The sequence below is a fragment of the Pseudophryne corroboree genome (assembly GCF_028390025.1).
Source record: "Pseudophryne corroboree isolate aPseCor3 chromosome 3 unlocalized genomic scaffold, aPseCor3.hap2 SUPER_3_unloc_29, whole genome shotgun sequence".
In the NCBI taxonomy this organism is placed as follows: Eukaryota; Metazoa; Chordata; class Amphibia; order Anura; family Myobatrachidae; genus Pseudophryne; species Pseudophryne corroboree.
The window spans coordinates 690,149-697,453 of NW_026967518.1; the positions used below are offsets into that span (position 1 = coordinate 690,149).

At 45.5% G+C, this 7,305-nt stretch overlaps 2 pseudogenes; both read right to left on the bottom strand.

The window, feature by feature from the left end:
• Nucleotides 1-273: 273 nt before the first annotated feature.
• LOC134983928 (5S ribosomal RNA) lies at nt 274-393 on the bottom strand (annotated as a pseudogene).
• Nucleotides 394-622: 229 nt separating this feature from the next.
• Nucleotides 623-742, bottom strand: LOC134983925 (5S ribosomal RNA; annotated as a pseudogene).
• Nucleotides 743-7,305: the final 6,563 nt, after the last annotated feature.

A 7,305-nucleotide genomic window follows, 5' to 3' on the forward strand; every position in this document is an offset into this window, starting at 1 on the left:
TGAAAAATTAGAAGCTTTGCGAAAATATAGAACAAATTACAAATAGTACGTGATATACATATCACAATGTATCAGTTGCCGGAGATTAATGGCTGTGGTTACAGAGTTCATTAATCATTACACATTCAGACTCATGTAATGTATGACCATCATTTGTTCAGCAGATATCCATTGTGGATTACAATAAATACAGAGAGTTAAATCATAGGTCATACGAGAGTCAGGTACCCAGTAGTATATATATGGGTGGGTGCACTGTATAGGGGAGTCAATTTCTTGCAGTACCAGGGTGTTCAGAGGTGGTCTCCCATCCTAGTACTAACCCGGCCTTTCACTGCTTAGCTTCAAAGGTCAGAAGAGATTGGGCATCTCCAGTGATGTATGACCGCAGATATTGTACTCTCCCTCTTGGATCACCTAAATACGTGCAGCCACTTGGTTTAGTTACCCTTTAACTTGGCAGTCACAAATAAGATATAAACATATTGACGGCCTATTTTTGTAACGGGAAGGTTACACAGCATCCACAATTTGGGCTTGCCTTTTCACTGATGCAAACCAATTTTTTGGAGTTCCAAATGCCCAATATTTTGGGTGTGGATGACACTATAGGGGAGTCAATTTGTTGCAGTACCTGGGTGTTCAAAGGTGGTCACCCATCCTTTTACTAACCCGGCCTTTCACTGCTTAGCTTCCAAGGTCAGAAGAGATTGGGCATTTCCAGTGAGGTATGACCGCAAATATTGTACTCACCATCCTGAATCATCCAAATTTATAAATTGTGATTGCAAAAGATAGCGAATTTTATATACATATGTGTTATGCACACCAGTGCCTGCAGGAAAGTACTGGTGTCAGAACTGTTATGCACTCCAGTGTCTGCAGGAATGTACTGGTGTTTGAACTGTTATGCAAAACAAATGGACTCACAGACAAACTGGGGAATATGACATAACGTACACAGAAGGTGATAGGGTAACAAAATACACACAAAGTGAACAGAGAAGCCCAGAGGCTAAGGAACTGGGTATCTCCCTTGTATTAGAACTGCTCAGATGGAAAAAACAAGATGTTGTGTTTTAATACATAGAGAACCCGAAATGCTGTTGCTAAGGGCAACAGCAAAACCCTAAAGGGTTACCAACGGGAGTGGCAGTAAACTCCTTGGTCAGAGATGGAATGATAGACACAAGGAGAGTCTCCACAATCCTGATTCTCACTTGCAGTGCACAGGTTTTAGCTTACTGCCACTAAACTGACCCCTGACACCTAGCACAGTGAGACAGGATTAGACAGGCAAGTCTTAGAATACAGCCGCAAACTTGCTAAGTTCACAGAGTAGTAACAGAACCCCAGCAAGCTAAACGACTGACTCCAGTCTTACTGCTAGGTCTGGACTGGCAGAGTGTAATACCAAATCCCCAGGCCTATTTGCAGTAAGCAACAAACAAATACAAAGCTACACAGTACTGGCTAACTTTCATGAACTGACTAACCAACAAAGATTCAGCAGCATCTGCTTACCCTGAGAAGAGGCCTTATAAAGCAGGTGCTGTCCACGCCCCAATCAGACCTCACAGACTGTGAGCACAAAAACCAGCACCGGATCCCCTGCCGTGCACAGAGCCTATAACCACTGAACAGCAAAAGACCCGAACCGGAGTATCAGCTGCGCTCAGGTTACTCCACTAGCACTTGTCTCCCGTTGCCATGACGACGTGGCAGCACAGGGCAGGAGACCCTAACAATATGGTACAATGTTCGAAAGATTAAATGGGATAATGGGTAGCCACCTGGCTTAATCACCCTGTAACATATCAACCACAGATAACAATATACACATGAGTGAAGGCCTGTTATGTGGGTAAAATTCCTGGACACCACACACTGTCCACAATTAGGACTTGCCTATCACTCCTGAAAATGCCCAAAGAACACCAGAACGGCCGGACCAAAATCAGTAACTATATAGGTGCAGGATATAATTATGCTGCACAGAAATGAATTTTCTAAATAGTCAATTTATGGAACACCCTTATGCACTAAACCAGACAATGGCTGAAAGGTGCCTGATGCCTAGAACCTCTAATGAATACCTGCATATATTGTAGGAAAGCAGGCTGGAACTAGGTGCTTGTAGATGATTTGCACATATGTTGATTTGCTTGAGCCTAATAAGTTCAAAGTTCTGAGCATTTGCTGAAATTTGCCATTATTGAATTTCAAAAGAAAAAACACAGTCAGTGATACCTATAGAATTGATATCAACTTGCTATTAATGTTTATAGCCAGTGTGGATAATCCCAATTTTATACCTTGATGCTGAGGGTATAAAATCCTTGTGGTATTGCTGGTTGGGACAGTTTATCCTGTATTGCTCTTTAACATAGTATGAGTGTGACAATACGGCTGGAAAATATGATGTCACTTGTAATGGCTACTAATAGCTCAAAGACAGGAAGAAAGGAAGAGAAGAATAGAGGGAGGAAAAAACTTTTTTGCTGACAAGCTGATTATTGTATGTGCAGATCGCAATAAAGGGAGTGCGGGGTATACGATACCAGCTCCGGTCTTAACTGTGGGACCCGCCTGCTGCCGTGCCCGTGCTCCAGAGACTTCAGGGGCTGCAGCGGCGTGTGGTCGAGGTGTCCCCGTTCAGAAGACGGAGCTTGCGGCCGTTGCCTGGTGACTGTCCTCGGGATTCCGGCTAGTGCGGTCACGTGTGCGCATCACGTGATCGCGGTACTTCCTCCTGACGTACGTTTCGCATTGAGTGCTTGATCACAGGACGTGATGTGTTAGCTGAGAGTTGCAGTTTTTAAACAAGAGTGCTGATGATTAATTGGACCTGATAATTGTTTAACACTGGGTCAACCCACATTGGATCATTTAATTGCATGGTTGAGGATACTTGATGTTTCTGTAAGACGGCAATTAAGGATGTGTAAATAATATATATGATATGCGGGAGATGAATTAATAAGGACTGTATCCTGATATCATGGTTACTTATATATTTGCATGCCAATTGAATTATTAATGGGCTGAGTTCATAAATTAATTAATTCATATGACGTATCGTGTAATAAATTGATATCTTGCTGTGCAACATGTAATTGATTATGTGAATTATTAAAGTGAAAAATTAATCCAAACCAATGTATGTATATAATTAATTAAACTGTAAACGTTTTTTGATTAACACTATAATTAGTAGAAAGTAGTATTATAGTGATTATGAATATATTAAAATATACGATGTGAGGAGGAAAAATAAGGGATGAGGTGTATTAGAATGAAGTATAGTAAATTATAATAAATTATTAAAGATATTAATTTTTCACTTTAATAATTCACATAATCAATTACATGTTGCACAGCAAGATATCAATTTATTACACTTAACGATACGCCACCTGTATTACGGTAAGGGCGGGGTCTGCACCACCTGTATTACGGTAACGGCGGGGTCTGCGCCACCTGTATTACGGTAACGTCGGGGTCTGCGTCACCTGTGTTACGGTAACGGCGGGGTCTGCGCCACCTGTATTACGGTAACGGCGAGGTCTGCGACACCTGTATAACGGTAACGGTGGGGTCTGCACAACCTGTATTACGGTAACGTCGGGGTCTGCGTCACCTGTATTACGGTAACGGTGGGGTCTGCGCCCCCTGTATTACGGTAACGGCGGGGTCTGCACCACCTGTATTACGGTAACGGCGGGGTCTGCACCACCTGTATTACGGTAACGGCGGGGTCTTAGCCACCTGTATTACAGTAATAGGACACTAGAGTGTCAGCCACCTGTACAGGGATAATGCAGCACCAGAGGCTGCTCCAGCTGCACTATAACAAGGCACCAGAGGCTGCTCCCCCTGTAGTACAGAACCTGACACCAGAGCTGCTCAGCCTATAGAATAATAATAATAATATCATTACCTGCTGCCAGACACAGCAATGGCTGCTCTCTGCTCCTGCTGCCTTGTGGGAATGATAGAAGGAAGGCGGAGCTCAGACCAGGGGAAAATGGCCGCCGCTCCTGACGTCACTACACGGCCAGGTAACCTATTGCTGCTGCCGAACTGGTCTACAAGAAAATGGCCGCCGGCCTCCTGCACTGACGACATGTGTGTTAACATCGATTACATATGCCGGGGCTGTGGGCGGGGTGTAGTAGGGGAGGACCCAGTAACCAGTAAGCAGCCTTTGCCAATCATGCCCTACTTCCTGCCTGTGCGTTCCACCTTACTTCCGGACTGTGCGGTCCACATGCAGGAAGTGAGTTTTCATCGACTGCTGCAGCCTCCCAATGTCCGTGGAGATCAGGTAATGGCGTCTTACTATACAGGGGGAGCAGCCTCTGGTGCCCTGTTATTATTACTATACAGGGGGAGCAGCCTGTGGTGCCCTGTTATTATTACTATACAGGGGGAGCAGCCTGTGGTGCCCTGTTATTATTACTATACAGGGGGAGCAGCCTGTGGTGTCCTATTATTATTATTATTATACAGGGGAAGCAGCCTGTGGTGTCCTGTTATTATTACACAGGAGGAGCAGCCTGTGGTGTCCAGTTATTTTTATACAGGGGGTGCAGCCTGTGGTGTCCAGTTATTATTATTATACAGGGGGAGCAGCCTGTGGTGTCCTGTTATTATTATTATTATACGGAGGGAGCAACCTGTGGTGTCCTGTTATTGTTATTATACAGGAGGAGCAGCCTGTGGTGTCCAGTTATTATTATTATTATTATTATTATACAGGACGAGCAGCCTGTGGTGTTCTGTTATTATTATTATTATACAGGGGGAGCAAACTGTGGTGCCCTGTTGGTAGATGCTAAAATCAAGTGGGCTAAGTCAGACCCTCCAACATGACCCGCCCCACTAGGTACAAAATGCTCTGTTTCTGGACTTCCCTTTTAATTTATGATTTCCATCACCTGTGTTGAACTAGTTAAATGATAAGAAAGCTGTTTCTTCACAGGTGATGGCAATAATAAATTAAGAGGGAAGTCCAGAAACAGAGCATTTTGTACCTAGTGGGGCGGGTCATGTTGGAAGGTATGGGAGCAGCCTGTGGTGTCCTGTTATTATTATTATACAGGGGGAGCGGCCTGTGGTGTCCTGTTATTATTCTTATACAGGGGGAGCAGCCTGTAGTGTCCTGTTATTATTATTATACAGGGGGAGCAGCCTGTAGTGTCCTGTAGTTGTTATTATTATTATTATTATTAATAATATAATAATACAGGTTGAGCAGCCTGTGGTGTCCTGTTGTTGTTGTTATTATTATTATTATTATTATTATTATTATACAGGGGGAGCAGCTTGTGGTGTCCTGTAATTATTATTATTATACAGGGGGAGCAGCCTGTAGTTTCCTGTTATTATTATTATACAGGAGGAGCAGCCAGTGGTGTCCTGTTATTATTATTCAGGGCAGTAGCCTGTGGTGTCCTCTTATTATTATTATTATTATTATTATTATTATTATTATTATTATTATTATACAGGGGAAGCAGCCTGTGGTGTCCTGTTATTATTATGCAGGGGGAGTAGCCTGTGGTGTAATTTTATTATTATTATTATACAGGGGTGCAGCCTGTGGTGTCTTGTTATTTTTATACAGGAGAAGCAGCCTGTGGTGTCCTATTATTATTATTATTATTTTCTCATATGTCCTAGAGGATGCTGGAGACTCCGTAAGGACCATGGGGTATAGACAGGATCCGCAGGAGACATGGGTACACTATTAAGACTTTGAATGGGTGTGAACTGGCTCCTCCCTCTATGCCCCTCCTCCAGACCTCAGTTAGATTCTGTGCCCAGGAGAGACTGGACACACACTAGGGAAGCTCTACTGAGTTTCTCTGGAAAAAGACTTTATGTTAGGCTTTTTTATGTTCAGGGAGACCTGCTGGCTACAGGCTCCCTGCATCGTGGGAGTGAGGGGAGAGAAGTCAGACCTACTTCTTCTTATAGGCCCTACTCACTTGCCGAGGTGCCCGACGGCCGATACGGCCGACGAGCGACCCGGCGGCGGGGGGGGGGCAGTGACGGGGGGAGTGAAGCTTCTTCACTCCCCCCGTCACCCGGCTCCATAGACGTGCAGGCAAATATGGACGAGATCGTCCATATTGGCCAGCATGCTCAGCCGACAGGAGACCAGCGATGAACGAGCGCGGGGACGCGCATCGTTCATCACTTTAGTCTCCACACTGAAAGATATGAACGAGATCTCGTTCATTTATGAACGAGATCGTTCATATCTTTCAAAATATCGGCATGTGTGTAGGGCCTTTTAGTTCAAGGGCTCTGCTTCTTAGGCTACTGGACACCATTAGCTCCAGAGGGTTCGATCACTTGGTGCGCCTAGCTTAGGGGTGGGCAACATACGGCCCGTGGGCTGGATGCGGCCCGCAAACCGATCCTGCCCGGCCCGCTACCTCCCACCAGCGCGCAATCACAAGTGGCCCGACAGGCTGAGCTGTTTGTGATTGCGATGCAGCACCTCCAAAGCTGCTGCTGGCGCCGCTGAGGAAATCCTGGGCGCGGGTCTCGCGGTCGTGTCACGTGATGCCTCACGTCAGCCGGTCTGCTGACTGATGTATTTCATTTTTTTACAGAGGACGGGAGCTCAGCCAGGTTGTGTCTGTCGCGGTTGAGGCTGCTGCGTAGTCCTAACGTGAGAGTGGGAGACTGGCTGCTGGGCTGGCTGCCTGTAGCTCCTGCAGCTCCTCAGGTAGTTCTCGCATGGGGTTTTAATGGAGCCGGACGAGGTGCAAGGGTAGCGCCAAAGGAGAACAGGCTGAACCAGTGACTGGCTGACTCCGGTGCTCTCACTGACTGCAGTATTAGTCAGTTCTGTGCCTCACAAATCGGGGAGACTCGGTCGACGGGTAGGGGAGAGGGGAGGTAATTTATAATAAATTAAGATGGATGGGTGTGGCACATACTGCCCCTATCATGCTGCTAATATTATCAATAACAGCATAATACTGGGTGATGTCTTTGTTTTCAGCACTGTTTTGTTATCTTTTGGGATTTTTTTTAATACTGGCTTATAGTGGTGTTTATACATTGTATGTTTATTTGTGCCTGCGGGGAAAGGGGGGGAGCGGCCCTCCGATATTCATTAAAAACTGTTCGGTGGCCCCCCAGCTTAAATAATTGCCCACCCCTGGCCTAGCTGCTTGTTCCCGGAGCCACGCCGTCACCCCCCTCACAGAAGACAGAAGCCAGAAGCCGGGTGAGTATGAGAAGAACAGAAGACATCAGACGGCAGAAGACTTCAGTAACGGAAGT